This window comes from Rhinoderma darwinii, chromosome 1 (genome assembly GCF_050947455.1).
Source record: "Rhinoderma darwinii isolate aRhiDar2 chromosome 1, aRhiDar2.hap1, whole genome shotgun sequence".
In the NCBI taxonomy this organism is placed as follows: domain Eukaryota; kingdom Metazoa; phylum Chordata; class Amphibia; order Anura; family Rhinodermatidae; genus Rhinoderma; species Rhinoderma darwinii.
Genome location: NC_134687.1, coordinates 412326328 through 412346350, shown reverse-complemented (window position 1 = coordinate 412346350; position 20023 = coordinate 412326328). Strand labels below are relative to the sequence as shown.

Below are 20023 nucleotides of genomic sequence, written 5' to 3'. Positions count from 1 at the left end.
AGTACTGAATGCAGAATTGTCCCAGGTCTGGTGTTAAGTCTGTAGAAGTCTTTACAGGGAGTTGGCGAGGATTTTACCAGGATAGCGGAGGAGCTCAATGAAAATGTGTCATTACTTTATGAGTGTTAGACCTGACATTATATCATGCTAAGAAAATATGAGTGTTCAAAAGTGGGATTTAAATCCACAAATTCAAGAGAGACCGGTCGGTCATCCTACACAAAAGTGCAATTTTTAAAGATTGGATGCCGAAGCAGTTATCTGAAGAGTCTAATGTTTTGGGGCGTATACCGACATAGTTTTTTTACTATTATTTCACTAACACTGACGGAATGACTGCGAAGTATGTTTAAGAAAAGATGAGTTGTCAGAAGTGGGATTTGAACCCACGCCTCCAGGGGAGACTGCGACCTAAACGCAGCGCCTTAGACCACTCGGCCATCCTGACTTACAGAAAACCTCTGCCTCTCCAGATTGGTAGGAAAAACAATCATGTTAAGAGTCGATTTTTTTGGGGATGTTGAATTTAAAGATTAGAACTGTTTCTTGTCCATTTCCGTCTTGTATTTATTGGTTTATGATTACAGTGTTGCAAAAAGAAGTCCTTGAAGACCCTTTTACTTGCTTGATCTTGAAAATATAGAGAAATCCCCCTGGGAGGTACCCAGGAGTAAGGCAGTGGTGTAGGATTCTCTATAACATTCACTCAAGTAAGCAGAGGGATATGAATTGTTTTACATTGTTCACTTATATTTAGGGTCCTGTTAGAGATATGGGGATCATGAGAATTTAGAGTTGGTAGAGAATATGATCAAGGTTAAAAAAGTTGGCAGAAAGGAGTGTTGTGAAAGTCGTGGTACTATAAAAGGTATCTACTGCACCTGACTGTTGGGTTTGGAGCACTTCTCTTTATCAGAATTTAGATTAAGCCGCGTAACTGGTGGGTTCTGCAGGTGTTCGTCAGGGATGGGGTTTCTCTGACAGCTTTACAAGTGCTAGAATTAATTTGGCTCCAAACTCCCACTAATACAAAGCCACATGTATATAAGTGGCTCGGGCTGGTCTCTTGGAGCTATGGAGTGCACAGTAGTGGAGCTAGGCCATGTTCTGTAGCCAGGCCCAGGATGTGGCCCCGTGTCTCGAATATTGCCACAACTTACACGGTTGCAGTGGGTAAATGCTATTAGCAAAAGGACTCCTCTCATCGCCGTACTCAGCTGCATAGAAATTGGGCAACAGAATAGCTGCACTATCACTCAATAGTACTGAATGCAGAATTGTCCCAGGTCTGGTGTTAAGTCTGTAGAAGTCTTTACAGGGAGTTGGCGAGGATTTTACCAGGATAGCGGAGGAGCTCAATGAAAATGTGTCATTACTTTATGAGTGTTAGACCTGACATTATATCATGCTAAGAAAATATGAGTGTTCAAAAGTGGGATTTAAATCCACAAATTCAAGAGAGACCGGTCGGTCATCCTACACAAAAGTGCAATTTTTAAAGATTGGATGCCGAAGCAGTTATCTGAAGAGTCTAATGTTTTGGGGCGTATACCGACATAGTTTTTTTACTATTATTTCACTAACACTGACGGAATGACTGCGAAGTATGTTTAAGAAAAGATGAGTTGTCAGAAGTGGGATTTGAACCCACGCCTCCAGGGGAGACTGCGACCTAAACGCAGCGCCTTAGACCACTCGGCCATCCTGACTTACAGAAAACCTCTGCCTCTCCAGATTGGTAGGAAAAACAATCATGTTAAGAGTCGATTTTTTTGGGGATGTTGAATTTAAAGATTAGAACTGTTTCTTGTCCATTTCCGTCTTGTATTTATTGGTTTATGATTACAGTGTTGCAAAAAGAAGTCCTTGAAGACCCTTTTACTTGCTTGATCTTGAAAATATAGAGAAATCCCCCTGGGAGGTACCCAGGAGTAAGGCAGTGGTGTAGGATTCTCTATAACATTCACTCAAGTAAGCAGAGGGATATGAATTGTTTTACATTGTTCACTTATATTTAGGGTCCTGTTAGAGATATGGGGATCATGAGAATTTAGAGTTGGTAGAGAATATGATCAAGGTTAAAAAAGTTGGCAGAAAGGAGTGTTGTGAAAGTCGTGGTACTATAAAAGGTATCTACTGCACCTGACTGTTGGGTTTGGAGCACTTCTCTTTATCAGAATTTAGATTAAGCCGCGTAACTGGTGGGTTCTGCAGGTGTTCGTCAGGGATGGGGTTTCTCTGACAGCTTTACAAGTGCTAGAATTAATTTGGCTCCAAACTCCCACTAATACAAAGCCACATGTATATAAGTGGCTCGGGCTGGTCTCTTGGAGCTATGGAGTGCACAGTAGTGGAGCTAGGCCATGTTCTGTAGCCAGGCCCAGGATGTGGCCCCGTGTCTCGAATATTGCCACAACTTACACGGTTGCAGTGGGTAAATGCTATTAGCAAAAGGACTCCTCTCATCGCCGTACTCAGCTGCATAGAAATTGGGCAACAGAATAGCTGCACTATCACTCAATAGTACTGAATGCAGAATTGTCCCAGGTCTGGTGTTAAGTCTGTAGAAGTCTTTACAGGGAGTTGGCGAGGATTTTACCAGGATAGCGGAGGAGCTCAATGAAAATGTGTCATTACTTTATGAGTGTTAGACCTGACATTATATCATGCTAAGAAAATATGAGTGTTCAAAAGTGGGATTTAAATCCACAAATTCAAGAGAGACCGGTCGGTCATCCTACACAAAAGTGCAATTTTTAAAGATTGGATGCCGAAGCAGTTATCTGAAGAGTCTAATGTTTTGGGGCGTATACCGACATAGTTTTTTTACTATTATTTCACTAACACTGACGGAATGACTGCGAAGTATGTTTAAGAAAAGATGAGTTGTCAGAAGTGAGATTTGAACCCACGCCTCCAGGGGAGACTGCGACCTAAACGCAGCGCCTTAGACCACTCGGCCATCCTGACTTACAGAAAACCTCTGCCTCTCCAGATTGGTAGGAAAAACAATCATGTTAAGAGTCGATTTTTTTGGGGATGTTGAATTTAAAGATTAGAACTGTTTCTTGTCCATTTCCGTCTTGTATTTATTGGTTTATGATTACAGTGTTGCAAAAAGAAGTCCTTGAAGACCCTTTTACTTGCTTGATCTTGAAAATATAGAGAAATCCCCCTGGGAGGTACCCAGGAGTAAGGCAGTGGTGTAGGATTCTCTATAACATTCACTCAAGTAAGCAGAGGGATATGAATTGTTTTACATTGTTCACTTATATTTAGGGTCCTGTTAGAGATATGGGGATCATGAGAATTTAGAGTTGGTAGAGAATATGATCAAGGTTAAAAAAGTTGGCAGAAAGGAGTGTTGTGAAAGTCGTGGTACTATAAAAGGTATCTACTGCACCTGACTGTTGGGTGTGGAGCACTTCTCTTTATCAGAATTTAGATTAAGCCGCGTAACTGGTGGGTTCTGCAGGTGTTCGTCAGGGATGGGGTTTCTCTGACAGCTTTACAAGTGCTAGAATTAATTTGGCTCCAAACTCCCACTAATACAAAGCCACATGTATATAAGTGGCTCGGGCTGGTCTCTTGGAGCTATGGAGTGCACAGTAGTGGAGCTAGGCCATGTTCTGTAGCCAGGCCCAGGATGTGGCCCCGTGTCTCGAATATTGCCACAACTTACACGGTTGCAGTGGGTAAATGCTATTAGCAAAAGGACTCCTCTCATCGCCGTACTCAGCTGCATAGAAATTGGGCAACAGAATAGCTGCACTATCACTCAATAGTACTGAATGCAGAATTGTCCCAGGTCTGGTGTTAAGTCTGTAGAAGTCTTTACAGGGAGTTGGCGAGGATTTTACCAGGATAGCGGAGGAGCTCAATGAAAATGTGTCATTACTTTATGAGTGTTAGACCTGACATTATATCATGCTAAGAAAATATGAGTGTTCAAAAGTGGGATTTAAATCCACAAATTCAAGAGAGACCGGTCGGTCATCCTAACCTACACAAAAGTGCAATTTTTAAAGATTGGATGCCGAAGCAGTTATCTGAAGAGTCTAATGTTTTGGGGCGTATACCGACATAGTTTTTTTACTATTATTTCACTAACACTGACGGAATGACTGCGAAGTATGTTTAAGAAAAGATGAGTTGTCAGAAGTGGGATTTGAACCCACGCCTCCAGGGGAGACTGCGACCTAAACGCAGCGCCTTAGACCACTCGGCCATCCTGACTTACAGAAAACCTCTGCCTCTCCAGATTGGTAGGAAAAACAATCATGTTAAGAGTCGATTTTTTTGGGGATGTTGAATTTAAAGATTAGAACTGTTTCTTGTCCATTTCCGTCTTGTATTTATTGGTTTATGATTACAGTGTTGCAAAAAGAAGTCCTTGAAGACCCTTTTACTTGCTTGATCTTGAAAATATAGAGAAATCCCCCTGGGAGGTACCCAGGAGTAAGGCAGTGGTGTAGGATTCTCTATAACATTCACTCAAGTAAGCAGAGGGATATGAATTGTTTTACATTGTTCACTTATATTTAGGGTCCTGTTAGAGATATGGGGATCATGAGAATTTAGAGTTGGTAGAGAATATGATCAAGGTTAAAAAAGTTGGCAGAAAGGAGTGTTGTGAAAGTCGTGGTACTATAAAAGGTATCTACTGCACCTGACTGTTGGGTGTGGAGCACTTCTCTTTATCAGAATTTAGATTAAGCCGCGTAACTGGTGGGTTCTGCAGGTGTTCGTCAGGGATGGGGTTTCTCTGACAGCTTTACAAGTGCTAGAATTAATTTGGCTCCAAACTCCCACTAATACAAAGCCACATGTATATAAGTGGCTCGGGCTGGTCTCTTGGAGCTATGGAGTGCACAGTAGTGGAGCTAGGCCATGTTCTGTAGCCAGGCCCAGGATGTGGCCCCGTGTCTCGAATATTGCCACAACTTACACGGTTGCAGTGGGTAAATGCTATTAGCAAAAGGACTCCTCTCATCGCCGTACTCAGCTGCATAGAAATTGGGCAACAGAATAGCTGCACTATCACTCAATAGTACTGAATGCAGAATTGTCCCAGGTCTGGTGTTAAGTCTGTAGAAGTCTTTACAGGGAGTTGGCGAGGATTTTACCAGGATAGCGGAGGAGCTCAATGAAAATGTGTCATTACTTTATGAGTGTTAGACCTGACATTATATCATGCTAAGAAAATATGAGTGTTCAAAAGTGGGATTTAAATCCACAAATTCAAGAGAGACCGGTCGGTCATCCTACACAAAAGTGCAATTTTTAAAGATTGGATGCCGAAGCAGTTATCTGAAGAGTCTAATGTTTTGGGGCGTATACCGACATAGTTTTTTTACTATTATTTCACTAACACTGACGGAATGACTGCGAAGTATGTTTAAGAAAAGATGAGTTGTCAGAAGTGGGATTTGAACCCACGCCTCCAGGGGAGACTGCGACCTAAACGCAGCGCCTTAGACCACTCGGCCATCCTGACTTACAGAAAACCTCTGCCTCTCCAGATTGGTAGGAAAAACAATCATGTTAAGAGTCAATTTTTTTGGGGATGTTGAATTTAAAGATTAGAACTGTTTCTTGTCCATTTCCGTCTTGTATTTATTGGTTTATGATTACAGTGTTGCAAAAAGAAGTCCTTGAAGACCCTTTTACTTGCTTGATCTTGAAAATATAGAGAAATCCCCCTGGGAGGTACCCAGGAGTAAGGCAGTGGTGTAGGATTCTCTATAACATTCACTCAAGTAAGCAGAGGGATATGAATTGTTTTACATTGTTCACTTATATTTAGGGTCCTGTTAGAGATATGGGGATCATGAGAATTTAGAGTTGGTAGAGAATATGATCAAGGTTAAAAAAGTTGGCAGAAAGGAGTGTTGTGAAAGTCGTGGTACTATAAAAGGTATCTACTGCACCTGACTGTTGGGTGTGGAGCACTTCTCTTTATCAGAATTTAGATTAAGCCGCGTAACTGGTGGGTTCTGCAGGTGTTCGTCAGGGATGGGGTTTCTCTGACAGCTTTACAAGTGCTAGAATTAATTTGGCTCCAAACTCCCACTAATACAAAGCCACATGTATATAAGTGGCTCGGGCTGGTCTCTTGGAGCTATGGAGTGCACAGTAGTGGAGCTAGGCCATGTTCTGTAGCCAGGCCCAGGATGTGGCCCCGTGTCTCGAATATTGCCACAACTTACACGGTTGCAGTGGGTAAATGCTATTAGCAAAAGGACTCCTCTCATCGCCGTACTCAGCTGCATAGAAATTGGGCAACAGAATAGCTGCACTATCACTCAATAGTACTGAATGCAGAATTGTCCCAGGTCTGGTGTTAAGTCTGTAGAAGTCTTTACAGGGAGTTGGCGAGGATTTTACCAGGATAGCGGAGGAGCTCAAGGAAAATGTGTTATTACTTTATGAGTGTTAGACCTGACATTATATCATGCTAAGAAAATATAAGTGTTCAAAAGTGGGATTTAAATCCACAAATTCAAGAGAGACCGGTCGGTCATCCTAACCTACACAAAAGTGCAATTTTTAAAGATTGGATGCCGAAACAGTTATCTGAAGAGTCTAATGTATGTTTTGGGGCGTATACCGACATAGTTTTTTACTATTATTTCACTAACACTGACAGAATGACTGCGAAGAATGTTTAAGAAAAGATGAGTTGTGAGAAGTGGGATTTGAACCCACGCCTCCAGGGGAGACTGCGACCTAAACGCAGCGCCTTAGACCACTCGGCCATCCTGACTTACAGAAAACCTCTGCCTCTCCAGATTGGTAGGAAAAACAATCATGTTAAGAGTCGATTTTTTGGGGATGTTGAATTGAAAGATTAGAACTGTTTCTTGTCCATTTCCGTCTTGTATTTATTGGTTTATGATTACAGTGTTGCAAAAAGAAGTCCTTGAAGACCCTTTTACTTGCTTGATCTTGAAAATATAGAGAAATTCCCCTGGGAGGTACCCAGGAGTAAGGCAGTGGTGTAGGATTCTCTATAACATTCACTCAAGTAAGCAGAGGGATATGAATTGTTTTACATTGTTCACTTATATTTAGGGTCCTGTTAGAGATATGGGGATCATGAGAATTTAGAGTTGGTAGAGAATATGATCAAGGTTAAAAAAGTTGGCAGAAAGGAGTGTTGTGAAAGTCGTGGTACTATAAAAGGTATCTACTGCACCTGACTGTTGGGTGTGGAGCACTTCTCTTTATCAGAATTTAGATTAAGCCGCGTAACTGGTGGGTTCTGCAGGTGTTCGTCAGGGATGGGGTTTCTCTGACAGCTTTACAAGTGCTAGAATTAATTTGGCTCCAAACTCCCACTAATACAAAGCCACATGTATATAAGTGGCTCGGGCTGGTCTCTTGGAGCTATGGAGTGCACAGTAGTGGAGCTAGGCCATGTTCTGTAGCCAGGCCCAGGATGTGGCCCCGTGTCTCGAATATTGCCACAACTTACACGGTTGCAGTGGGTAAATGCTATTAGCAAAAGGACTCCTCTCATCGCCGTACTCAGCTGCATAGAAATTGGGCAACAGAATAGCTGCACTATCACTCAATAGTACTGAATGCAGAATTGTCCCAGGTCTGGTGTTAAGTCTGTAGAAGTCTTTACAGGGAGTTGGCGAGGATTTTACCAGGATAGCGGAGGATTTTAATGAAAATGTGTCATTACTTTATGAGTGTTAGACCTGACATTATATCATGCTAAGAAAATATGAGTGTTCAAAAGTGGGATTTAAATCCACAAATTCAAGAGAGACCGGTCGGTCATCCTACACAAAAGTGCAATTTTTAAAGATTGGATGCTGAAGCAGTTATCTGAAGAGTCTAATGTTTTGGGGCGTATACCGACATAGTTTTTTTACTATTATTTCACTAACACTGACGGAATGACTGCGAAGTATGTTTAAGAAAAGATGAGTTGTCAGAAGTGGGATTTGAACCCACACCTCCAGGGGAGACTGCGACCTAAACGCAGCGCCTTAGACCACTCGGCCATCCTGACTTACAGAAAACCTCTGCCTCTCCAGATTGGTAGGAAAAACAATCATGTTAAGAGTCGATTTTTTTGGGGATGTTGAATTTAAAGATTAGAACTGTTTCTTGTCCATTTCCGTCTTGTATTTATTGGTTTATGATTACAGTGTTGCAAAAAGAAGTCCTTGAAGACCCTTTTACTTGCTTGATCTTGAAAATATAGAGAAATCCCCCTGGGAGGTACCCAGGAGTAAGGCAGTGGTGTAGGATTCTCTATAACATTCACTCAAGTAAGCAGAGGGATATGAATTGTTTTACATTGTTCACTTATATTTAGGGTCCTGTTAGAGATATGGGGATCATGAGAATTTAGAGTTGGTAGAGAATATGATCAAGGTTAAAAAAGTTGGCAGAAAGGAGTGTTGTGAAAGTCGTGGTACTATAAAAGGTATCTACTGCACCTGACTGTTGGGTGTGGAGCACTTCTCTTTATCAGAATTTAGATTAAGCCGCGTAACTGGTGGGTTCTGCAGGTGTTCGTCAGGGATGGGGTTTCTCTGACAGCTTTACAAGTGCTAGAATTAATTTGGCTCCAAACTCCCACTAATACAAAGCCACATGTATATAAGTGGCTCGGGCTGGTCTCTTGGAGCTATGGAGTGCACAGTAGTGGAGCTAGGCCATGTTCTGTAGCCAGGCCCAGGATGTGGCCCCGTGTCTCGAATATTGCCACAACTTACACGGTTGCAGTGGGTAAATGCTATTAGCAAAAGGACTCCTCTCATCGCCGTACTCAGCTGCATAGAAATTGGGCAACAGAATAGCTGCACTATCACTCAATAGTACTGAATGCAGAATTGTCCCAGGTCTGGTGTTAAGTCTGTAGAAGTCTTTACAGGGAGTTGGCGAGGATTTTACCAGGATAGCGGAGGAGCTCAATGAAAATGTGTCATTACTTTATGAGTGTTAGACCTGACATTATATCATGCTAAGAAAATATGAGTGTTCAAAAGTGGGATTTAAATCCACAAATTCAAGAGAGACCGGTCGGTCATCCTACACAAAAGTGCAATTTTTAAAGATTGGATGCCGAAGCAGTTATCTGAAGAGTCTAATGTTTTGGGGCGTATACCGACATAGTTTTTTTACTATTATTTCACTAACACTGACGGAATGACTGCGAAGTATGTTTAAGAAAAGATGAGTTGTCAGAAGTGGGATTTGAACCCACGCCTCCAGGGGAGACTGCGACCTAAACGCAGCGCCTTAGACCACTCGGCCATCCTGACTTACAGAAAACCTCTGCCTCTCCAGATTGGTAGGAAAAACAATCATGTTAAGAGTCGATTTTTTGGGGATGTTGAATTGAAAGATTAGAACTGTTTCTTGTCCATTTCCGTCTTGTATTTATTGGTTTATGATTACAGTGTTGCAAAAAGAAGTCCTTGAAGACCCTTTTACTTGCTTGATCTTGAAAATATAGAGAAATCCCCCTGGGAGGTACTTAGGAGTAAGGCAGTGGTGTAGGATTCTCTATAACATTCACTCAAGTAAGCAGAGGGATATGAATTGCTTTACATTGTTCACTTATATTTAGGGTCCTGTTAGAGATATGGGGATCATGAGAATTTAGAGTTGGTAGAGAATATGATCAAGGTTAAAAAAGTTGGCAGAAAGGAGTGTTGTGAAAGTCGTGGTACTATAAAAGGTATCTACTGCACCTGACTGTTGGGTGTGGAGCACTTCTCTTTATCAGAATTTAGATTAAGCCGCGTAACTGGTGGGTTCTGCAGGTGTTCGTCAGGGATGGGGTTTCTCTGACAGCTTTACAAGTGCTAGAATTAATTTGGCTCCAAACTCCCACTAATACAAAGCCACATGTATATAAGTGGCTCGGGCTGGTCTCTTGGAGCAATGGAGTGCACAGTAGTGGAGCTAGGCCATGTTCTGTAGCCAGGCCCAGGATGTGGCCCCGTGTCTCGAATATTGCCACAACTTACACGTTTGCAGTGGGTAAATGCTATTAGCAAAAGGACTCCTCTCATCGCCGTACTCAGCTGCATAGAAATTGGGCAACAGAATAGCTGCACTATCACTCAATAGTACTGAATGCAGAATTGTCCCAGGTCTGGTGTTAAGTCTGTAGAAGTCTTTACAGGGAGTTGGCGAGGATTTTACCAGGATAGCGGAGGAGCTCAATGAAAATGTGTCATTACTTTATGAGTGTTAGACCTGACATTATATCATGCTAAGAAAATATGAGTGTTCAAAAGTGGGATTTAAATCCACAAATTCAAGAGAGACCGGTCGGTCATCCTAACCTACACAAAAGTGCAATTTTTAAAGATTGGATGCCGAAACAGTTATCTGAAGAGTCTAATGTTTTGGGGCGTATACCGACATAGTTTTTTTACTATTATTTCACTAACACTGACGGAATGACTGCGAAGTATGTTTAAGAAAAGATGAGTTGTCTGAAGTGGGATTTGAACCCACGCCTCCAGGGGAGACTGCGACCTAAACGCAGCGCCTTAGACCACTCGGCCATCCTGACTTACAGGAAAACCTCTGCCTCTCCAGATTGGTAGGAAAAACAATCATGTTAAGAGTCGATTTTTTGGGGATGTTGAATTGAAAGATTAGAACTGTTTCTTGTCCATTTCCGTCTTGTATTTATTGGTTTATGATTACAGTGTTGCAAAAAGAAGTCCTTGAAGACCCTTTTACTTGCTTGATCTTGAAAATATAGAGAAATCCCCCTGGGAGGTACTTAGGAGTAAGGCAGTGGTGTAGGATTCTCTATAACATTCACTCAAGTAAGCAGAGGGATATGAATTTTTTTACATTGTTCACTTATATTTAGGGTCCTGTTAGAGATATGGGGATCATGAGAATTTAGAGTTGGTAGAGAATATGATCAAGGTTAAAAAAGTTGGCAGAAAGGAGTGTTGTGAAAGTCGTGGTACTATAAAAGGTATCTACTGCACCTGACTGTTGGGTGTGGAGCACTTCTCTTTATCAGAATTTAGATTAAGCCGCGTAACTGGTGGGTTCTGCAGGTGTTCGTCAGGGATGGGGTTTCTCTGACAGCTTTACAAGTGCTAGAATTAATTTGGCTCCAAACTCCCACTAATACAAAGCCACATGTATATAAGTGGCTCGGGCTGGTCTCTTGGAGCTATGGAGTGCACAGTAGTGGAGCTAGGCCATGTTCTGTAGCCAGGCCCAGGATGTGGCCCCGTGTCTCGAATATTGCCACAACTTACACGGTTGCAGTGGGTAAATGCTATTAGCAAAAGGACTCCTCTCATCGCCGTACTCAGCTGCATAGAAATTGGGCAACAGAATAGCTGCACTATCACTCAATAGTACTGAATGCAGAATTGTCCCAGGTCTGGTGTTAAGTCTGTAGAAGTCTTTACAGGGAGTTGGCGAGGATTTTACCAGGATAGCGGAGGAGCTCAATGAAAATGTGTCATTACTTTATGAGTGTTAGACCTGACATTATATCATGCTAAGAAAATATGAGTGTTCAAAAGTGGGATTTAAATCCACAAATTCAAGAGAGACCGGTCGGTCATCCTAACCTACACAAAAGTGCAATTTTTAAAGATTGGATGCCGAAACAGTTATCTGAAGAGTCTAATGTTTTGGGGCGTATACCGACATAGTTTTTTTACTATTATTTCACTAACACTGACGGAATGACTGCGAAGTATGTTTAAGAAAAGATGAGTTGTCAGAAGTGGGATTTGAACCCAGACCTCCAGGGGAGACTGCGACCTAAACGCAGCGCCTTAGACCACTCGGCCATCCTGACTTACAGGAAAACCTCTGCCTCTCCAGATTGGTAGGAAAAACAATCATGTTAAGAGTCGATTTTTTGGGGATGTTGAATTGAAAGATTAGAACTGTTTCTTGTCCATTTCCGTCTTGTATTTATTGGTTTATGATTACAGTGTTGCAAAAAGAAGTCCTTGAAGACCCTTTTACTTGCTTGATCTTGAAAATATAGAGAAATCCCCCTGGGAGGTACTTAGGAGTAAGGCAGTGGTGTAGAATTCTCTATAACATTCACTCAAGTAAGCAGAGGGATATGAATTGTTTTACATTGTTCACTTATATTTAGGGTCCTGTTAGAGATATGGGGATCATGAGAATTTAGAGTTGGTAGAGAATATGATCAAGGTTAAAAAAGTTGGCAGAAAGGAGTGTTGTGAAAGTCGTGGTACTATAAAAGGTATCTACTGCACCTGACTGTTGGGTGTGGAGCACTTCTCTTTATCAGAATTTAGATTAAGCCGCGTAACTGGTGGGTTCTGCAGGTGTTCGTCAGGGATGGGGTTTCTCTGACAGCTTTACAAGTGCTAGAATTAATTTGGCTCCAAACTCCCACTAATACAAAGCCACATGTATATAAGTGGCTCGGGCTGGTCTCTTGGAGCTATGGAGTGCACAGTAGTGGAGCTAGGCCATGTTCTGTAGCCAGGCCCAGGATGTGGCCCCGTGTCTCGAATATTGCCACAACTTACACGGTTGCAGTGGGTAAATGCTATTAGCAAAAGGACTCCTCTCATCGCCGTACTCAGCTGCATAGAAATTGGGCAACAGAATAGCTGCACTATCACTCAATAGTACTGAATGCAGAATTGTCCCAGGTCTGGTGTTAAGTCTGTAGAAGTCTTTACAGGGAGTTGGCGAGGATTTTACCAGGATAGCGGAGGAGCTCAATGAAAATGTGTCATTACTTTATGAGTGTTAGACCTGACATTATATCATGCTAAGAAAATATGAGTGTTCAAAAGTGGGATTTAAATCCACAAATTCAAGAGAGACCGGTCGGTCATCCTAACCTACACAAAAGTGCAATTTTTAAAGATTGGATGCCGAAACAGTTATCTGAAGAGTCTAATGTTTTGGGGCGTATACCGACATAGTTTTTTTACTATTATTTCACTAACACTGACGGAATGACTGCGAAGTATGTTTAAGAAAAGATGAGTTGTCAGAAGTGGGATTTGAACCCACGCCTCCAGGGGAGACTGCGACCTAAACACAGCGCCTTAGACCACTCGGCCATCCTGACTTACAGAAAACCTCTGCCTCTCCAGATTGGTAGGAAAAACAATCATGTTAAGAGTCGATTTTTTGGGGATGTTGAATTGAAAGATTAGAACTGTTTCTTGTCCATTTCCGTCTTGTATTTATTGGTTTATGATTACAGTGTTGCAAAAAGAAGTCCTTGAAGACCCTTTTACTTGCTTGATCTTGAAAATATAGAGAAATCCCCCTGGGAGGTACCCAGGAGTAAGGCAGTGGTGTAGGATTCTCTATAACATTCACTCAAGTAAGCAGAGGGATATGAATTGTTTTACATTGTTCACTTATATTTAGGGTCCTGTTAGAGATATGGGGATCATGAGAATTTAGAGTTGGTAGAGAATATGATCAAGGTTAAAAAAGTTGGCAGAAAGGAGTGTTGTGAAAGTCGTGGTACTATAAAAGGTATCTACTGCACCTGACTGTTGGGTGTGGAGCACTTCTCTTTATCAGAATTTAGATTAAGCCGCGTAACTGGTGGGTTCTGCAGGTGTTCGTCAGGGATGGGGTTTCTCTGACAGCTTTACAAGTGCTAGAATTAATTTGGCTCCAAACTCCCACTAATACAAAGCCACATGTATATAAGTGGCTCGGGCTGGTCTCTTGGAGCTATGGAGTGCACAGTAGTGGAGCTAGGCCATGTTCTGTAGCCAGGCCCAGGATGTGGCCCCGTGTCTCGAATATTGCCACAACTTACACGGTTGCAGTGGGTAAATGCTATTAGCAAAAGGACTCCTCTCATCGCCGTACTCAGCTGCATAGAAATTGGGCAACAGAATAGCTGCACTATCACTCAATAGTACTGAATGCAGAATTGTCCCAGGTCTGGTGTTAAGTCTGTAGAAGTCTTTACAGGGAGTTGGCGAGGATTTTACCAGGATAGCGGAGGAGCTCAATGAAAATGTGTCATTACTTTATGAGTGTTAGACCTGACATTATATCATGCTAAGAAAATATGAGTGTTCAAAAGTGGGATTTAAATCCACAAATTCAAGAGACCGGTCGGTCATCCTAACCTACACAAAAGTGCAATTTTTAAAGATTGGATGCCGAAACAGTTATCTGAAGAGTCTAATGTTTTGGGGCGTATACCGACATCGTTTTTTTACTATTATTTCACTAACACTGACGGAATGACTGCGAAGTATGTTTAAGAAAAGATGAGTTGTCAGAAGTGGGATTTGAACGCAGCGCCTTAGACCACTCGGCCATCCTGACTTACAGGAAACCACTGCCTCTCCAGATTGGTAGGAAAAACAATCATGTTAAGAGTCGATTTTTTGGGGATGTTGAATTGAAAGATTAGAACTGTTTCTTGTCCATTTCCGTCTTGTATTTATTGGTTTATTATTACAGTGTTGCAAAAAGAAGTCCTTGAAGACCCTTTTACTTGCTTGATCTTGAAAATATAGAGAAATCCCCCTGGGAGGTACCCAGGAGTAAGGCAGTGGTGTAGGATTCTCTATAACATTCACTCAAGTAAGCAGAGGGATATGAATTGTTTTACATTGTTCACTTATATTTAGGGTCCTGTTAGAGATATGGGGATCATGAGAATTTAGAGTTGGTAGAGAATATGATCAAGGTTAAAAAAGTTGGCAGAAAGGAGTGTTGTGAAAGTCGTGGTACTATAAAAGGTATCTACTGCACCTGACTGTTGGGTGTGGAGCACTTCTCTTTATCAGAATTTAGATTAAGCCGCGTAACTGGTGGGTTCTGCAGGTGTTCGTCAGGGATGGGGTTTCTCTGACAGCTTTACAAGTGCTAGAATTAATTTGGCTCCAAACTCCCACTAATACAAAGCCACATGTATATAAGTGGCTCGGGCTGGTCTCTTGGAGCTATGGAGTGCACAGTAGTGGAGCTAGGCCATGTTCTGTAGCCAGGCCCAGGATGTGGCCCCGTGTCTCGAATATTGCCACAACTTACACGGTTGCAGTGGGTAAATGCTATTAGCAAAAGGACTCCTCTCATCGCCGTACTCAGCTGCATAGAAATTGGGCAACAGAATAGCTGCACTATCACTCAATAGTACTGAATGCAGAATTGTCCCAGGTCTGGTGTTAAGTCTGTAGAAGTCTTTACAGGGAGTTGGCGAGGATTTTACCAGGATAGCGGAGGAGCTCAATGAAAATGTGTCATTACTTTATGAGTGTTAGACCTGACATTATATCATGCTAAGAAAATATGAGTGTTCAAAAGTGGGATTTAAATCCACAAATTCAAGAGACCGGTCGGTCATCCTAACCTACACAAAAGTGCAATTTTTAAAGATTGGATGCCGAAACAGTTATCTGAAGAGTCTAATGTTTTGGGGCGTATACCGACATCGTTTTTTTACTATTATTTCACTAACACTGACGGAATGACTGCGAAGTATGTTTAAGAAAAGATGAGTTGTCAGAAGTGGGATTTGAACGCAGCGCCTTAGACCACTCGGCCATCCTGACTTACAGGAAACCACTGCCTCTCCAGATTGGTAGGAAAAACAATCATGTTAAGAGTCGATTTTTTGGGGATGTTGAATTGAAAGATTAGAACTGTTTCTTGTCCATTTCCGTCTTGTATTTATTGGTTTATTATTACAGTGTTGCAAAAAGAAGTCCTTGAAGACCCTTTTACTTGCTTGATCTTGAAAATATAGAGAAATCCCCCTGGGAGGTACCCAGGAGTAAGGCAGTGGTGTAGGATTCTCTATAACATTCACTCAAGTAAGCAGAGGGATATGAATTGTTTTACATTGTTCACTTATATTTAGGGTCCTGTTAGAGATATGGGGATCATGAGAATTTAGAGTTGGTAGAGAATATGATCAAGGTTAAAAAAGTTGGCAGAAAGGAGTGTTGTGAAAGTCGTGGTACTATAAAAGGTATCTACTGCACCTGACTGTTGGGTGTGGAGCACTTCTCTTTATCAGAATTTAGATTAAGCCGCGTAACTGGTGGGTTCTGCAGGTGTTCGTCAGGGATGGGGTTTCTCTGACAGCTTTACAAGTGCTAGAATTAATTTGGCTCCAAACTCCCACTAATACAAAGCCACATGTATATAAGTGGCTCGGGCTGGTCTCTTGGAGCTATGGAGTGCACAGTAGTGGAGCTAGGCCATGTTCTGTAGCCAGGCCCAGGATGTGGCCCCGTGTCTCGAATATTGCCACAACTTACACGGTTGCAGTGGGTAAATGCTATTAGCAAAAGGACTCCTCTCATCGCCGTACTCAGCTGCATAGAAATTGGGCAACAGAATAGCTGCACTATCACTCAATAGTACTGAATGCAGAATTGTCCCAGGTCTGGTGTTAAGTCTGTAGAAGTCTTTACAGGGAGTTGGCGAGGATTTTACCAGGATAGCGGAGGAGCTCAATGAAAATGTGTCATTACTTTATGAGTGTTAGACCTGACATTATATCATGCTAAGAAAATATGAGTGTTCAAAAGTGGGATTTAAATCCACAAATTCAAGAGAGACCGGTCGGTCATCCTAACCTACACAAAAGTGCAATTTTTAAAGATTGGATGCCGAAACAGTTATCTGAAGAGTCTAATGTTTTGGGGCGTATACCGACATAGTTTTTTTACTATTATTTCACTAACACTGACGGAATGACTGCGAAGTATGTTTAAGAAAAGATGAGTTGTCAGAAGTGGGATTTGAACCCACGCCTCCAGGGGAGACTGCGACCTAAACGCAGCGCCTTAGACCTCTCGGCCATCCTGACTTACAGAAAACCTCTGCCTCTCCAGATTGGTAGGAAAAACAATCATGTTAAGAGTCGATTTTTTGGGGATGTTGAATTGAAAGATTAGAACTGTTTCTTGTCCATTTCCGTCTTGTATTTATTGGTTTATGATTACAGTGTTGCAAAAAGAAGTCCTTGAAGACCCTTTTACTTGCTTGATCTTGAAAATATAGAGAAATCCCCCTGGGAGGTACCCAGGAGTAAGGCAGTGGTGTAGGATTCTCTATAACATTCACTCAAGTAAGCAGAGGGATATGAATTGTTTTACATTGTTCACTTATATTTAGGGTCCTGTTAGAGATATGGGGATCATGAGAATTTAGAGTTGGTAGAGAATATGATCAAGGTTAAAAAAGTTGGCAGAAAGGAGTGTTGTGAAAGTCGTGGTACTATAAAAGGTATCTACTGCACCTGACTGTTGGGTGTGGAACACTTCTCTTTATCAGAATTTAGATTAAGCCGCGTAACTGGTGGGTTCTGCAGGTGTTCGTCAGGGATGGGGTTTCTCTGACAGCTTTACAAGTGCTAGAATTAATTTGGCTCCAAACTCCCACTAATACAAAGCCACATGTATATAAGTGGCTCGGGCTGGTCTCTTGGAGCTATGGAGTGCACAGTAGTGGAGCTAGGCCATGTTCTGTAGCCAGGCCCAGGATGTGGCCCCGTGTCTCGAATATTGCCACAACTTACACGGTTGCAGTGGGTAAATGCTATTAGCAAAAGGACTCCTCTCATCGCCGTACTCAGCTGCATAGAAATTGGGCAACAGAATAGCTGCACTATCACTCAATAGTACTGAATGCAGAATTGTCCCAGGTCTGGTGTTAAGTCTGTAGAAGTCTTTACAGGGAGTTGGCGAGGATTTTACCAGGATAGCGGAGGAGCTCAATGAAAATGTGTCATTACTTTATGAGTGTTAGACCTGACATTATATCATGCTAAGAAAATATGAGTGTTCAAAAGTGGGATTTAAATCCACAAATTCAAGAGAGACCGGTCGGTCATCCTAACCTACACAAAAGTGCAATTTTTAAAGATTGGATGCCGAAACAGTTATCTGAAGAGTCTAATGTTTTGGGGCGTATACCGACATAGTTTTTTTACTATTATTTCACTAACACTGACGGAATGACTGCGAAGTATGTTTAAGAAAAGATGAGTTGTCAGAAGTGGGATTTGAACGCAGCGCCTTAGACCACTCGGCCATCCTGACTTACAGGAAACCTCTGCCTCTCCAGATTGGTAGGAAAAACAATCATGTTAAGAGTCGATTTTTTGGGGATGTTGAATTGAAAGATTAGAACTGTTTCTTGTCCATTTCCGTCTTGTATTTATTGGTTTATGATTACAGTGTTGCAAAAAGAAGTCCTTGAAGACCCTTTTACTTGCTTGATCTTGAAAATATAGAGAAATCCCCCTGGGAGGTACCCAGGAGTAAGGCAGTGGTGTAGGATTCTCTATAACATTCACTCAAGTAAGCAGAGGGATATGAATTGTTTTACATTGTTCACTTATATTTAGGGTCCTGTTAGAGATATGGGGATCATGAGAATTTAGAGTTGGTAGAGAATATGATCAAGGTTAAAAAAGTTGGCAGAAAGGAGTGTTGTGAAAGTCGTGGTACTATAAAAGGTATCTACTGCACCTGACTGTTGGGTGTGGAGCACTTCTCTTTATCAGAATTTAGATTAAGCCGCGTAACTGGTGGGTTCTGCAGGTGTTCGTCAGGGATGGGGTTTCTCTGACAGCTTTACAAGTGCTAGAATTAATTTGGCTCCAAACTCCCACTAATACAAAGCCACATGTATATAAGTGGCTCGGGCTGGTCTCTTGGAGCTATGGAGTGCACAGTAGTGGAGCTAGGCCATGTTCTGTAGCCAGGCCCAGGATGTGGCCCCGTGTCTCGAATATTGCCACAACTTACACGGTTGCAGTGGGTAAATGCTATTAGCAAAAGGACTCCTCTCATCGCCGTACTCAGCTGCATAGAAATTGGGCAACAGAATAGCTGCACTATCACTCAATAGTACTGAATGCAGAATTGTCCCAGGTCTGGTGTTAAGTCTGTAGAAGTCTTTACAGGGAGTTGGCGAGGATTTTACCAGGATAGCGGAGGAGCTCAATGAAAATGTGTCATTACTTTATGAGTGTTAGACCTGACATTATATCATGCTAAGAAAATATGAGTGTTCAAAAGTGGGATTTAAATCCACAAATTCAAGAGAGACCGGTCGGTCATCCTAACCTACACAAAAGTGCAATTTTTAAAGATTGGATGCCGAAACAGTTATCTGAAGAGTCTAATGTTTTGGGGCGTATACCGACATAGTTTTTTTACTATTATTTCACTAACACTGACGGAATGACTGCGAAGTATGTTTAAGAAAAGATGAGTTGTCAGAAGTGGGATTTGAACCCACGCCTCCAGGGGAGACTGCGACCTAAACGCAGCGCCTTAGACCACTCGGCCATCCTGACTTACAGAAAACCTCTGCCTCTCCAGATTGGTAGGAAAAACAATCATGTTAAGAGTCGATTTTTTGGGGATGTTGAATTGAAAGATTAGAACTGTTTCTTGTCCATTTCCGTCTTGTATTTATTGGTTTATGATTACAGTGTTGCAAAAAGAAGTCCTTGAAGACCCTTTTACTTGCTTGATCTTGAAAATATAGAGAAATCCCCCTGGGAGGTACCCAGGAGTAAGGCAGTGGTGTAGGATTCTCTATAACATTCACTCAAGTAAGCAGAGGGATATGAATTGTTTTACATTGTTCACTTATATTTAGGGTCCTGTTAGAGATATGGGGATCATGAGAATTTAGAGTTGGTAGAGAATATGATCAAGGTTAAAAAAGTTGGCAGAAAGGAGTGTTGTGAAAGTCGTGGTACTATAAAAGGTATCTACTGCACCTGACTGTTGGGTGTGGAACACTTCTCTTTATCAGAATTTAGATTAAGCCGCGTAACTGGTGGGTTCTGCAGGTGTTCGTCAGGGATGGGGTTTCTCTGACAGCTTTACAAGTGCTAGAATTAATTTGGCTCCAAACTCCCACTAATACAAAGCCACATGTATATAAGTGGCTCGGGCTGGTCTCTTGGAGCTATGGAGTGCACAGTAGTGGAGCTAGGCCATGTTCTGTAGCCAGGCCCAGGATGTGGCCCCGTGTCTCGAATATTGCCACAACTTAC

The 20023-nt window shown here is 42.0% G+C and overlaps 13 non-coding genes across 13 annotated transcripts; all 13 read right to left on the bottom strand.

Moving 5' to 3' along the window:
• Nucleotides 1–365: 365 nt before the first annotated feature.
• Nucleotides 366–448, bottom strand: TRNAL-UAG (transfer RNA leucine (anticodon UAG)). The gene has a single exon. It is a non-coding gene; the product is annotated as a tRNA-Leu (tRNA).
• Nucleotides 449–1626: 1178 nt separating this feature from the next.
• Nucleotides 1627–1709, bottom strand: TRNAL-UAG (transfer RNA leucine (anticodon UAG)). Its single transcript has one exon. It is a non-coding gene; the product is annotated as a tRNA-Leu (tRNA).
• A 1178-nt stretch (nt 1710–2887) lies between these two features.
• TRNAL-UAG (transfer RNA leucine (anticodon UAG)) lies at nt 2888–2970 on the bottom strand. The gene has a single exon. It is a non-coding gene; the product is annotated as a tRNA-Leu (tRNA).
• A 1183-nt stretch (nt 2971–4153) lies between these two features.
• On the bottom strand, nt 4154–4236 carry TRNAL-UAG (transfer RNA leucine (anticodon UAG)). Its single transcript has one exon. It is a non-coding gene; the product is annotated as a tRNA-Leu (tRNA).
• Nucleotides 4237–5414: 1178 nt separating this feature from the next.
• TRNAL-UAG (transfer RNA leucine (anticodon UAG)) lies at nt 5415–5497 on the bottom strand. Its single transcript has one exon. It is a non-coding gene; the product is annotated as a tRNA-Leu (tRNA).
• A 1186-nt stretch (nt 5498–6683) lies between these two features.
• On the bottom strand, nt 6684–6766 carry TRNAL-UAG (transfer RNA leucine (anticodon UAG)). Its single transcript has one exon. It is a non-coding gene; the product is annotated as a tRNA-Leu (tRNA).
• Nucleotides 6767–7943: 1177 nt separating this feature from the next.
• On the bottom strand, nt 7944–8026 carry TRNAL-UAG (transfer RNA leucine (anticodon UAG)). Its single transcript has one exon. It is a non-coding gene; the product is annotated as a tRNA-Leu (tRNA).
• A 1178-nt stretch (nt 8027–9204) lies between these two features.
• Nucleotides 9205–9287, bottom strand: TRNAL-UAG (transfer RNA leucine (anticodon UAG)). Its single transcript has one exon. It is a non-coding gene; the product is annotated as a tRNA-Leu (tRNA).
• Nucleotides 9288–10469: 1182 nt separating this feature from the next.
• On the bottom strand, nt 10470–10552 carry TRNAL-UAG (transfer RNA leucine (anticodon UAG)). Its single transcript has one exon. It is a non-coding gene; the product is annotated as a tRNA-Leu (tRNA).
• Nucleotides 10553–11735: 1183 nt separating this feature from the next.
• On the bottom strand, nt 11736–11818 carry TRNAL-UAG (transfer RNA leucine (anticodon UAG)). Its single transcript has one exon. It is a non-coding gene; the product is annotated as a tRNA-Leu (tRNA).
• A 1183-nt stretch (nt 11819–13001) lies between these two features.
• TRNAL-UAG (transfer RNA leucine (anticodon UAG)) lies at nt 13002–13084 on the bottom strand. Its single transcript has one exon. It is a non-coding gene; the product is annotated as a tRNA-Leu (tRNA).
• A 3646-nt stretch (nt 13085–16730) lies between these two features.
• On the bottom strand, nt 16731–16813 carry TRNAL-UAG (transfer RNA leucine (anticodon UAG)). Its single transcript has one exon. It is a non-coding gene; the product is annotated as a tRNA-Leu (tRNA).
• Nucleotides 16814–19229: 2416 nt separating this feature from the next.
• TRNAL-UAG (transfer RNA leucine (anticodon UAG)) lies at nt 19230–19312 on the bottom strand. The gene has a single exon. It is a non-coding gene; the product is annotated as a tRNA-Leu (tRNA).
• Nucleotides 19313–20023: the final 711 nt, after the last annotated feature.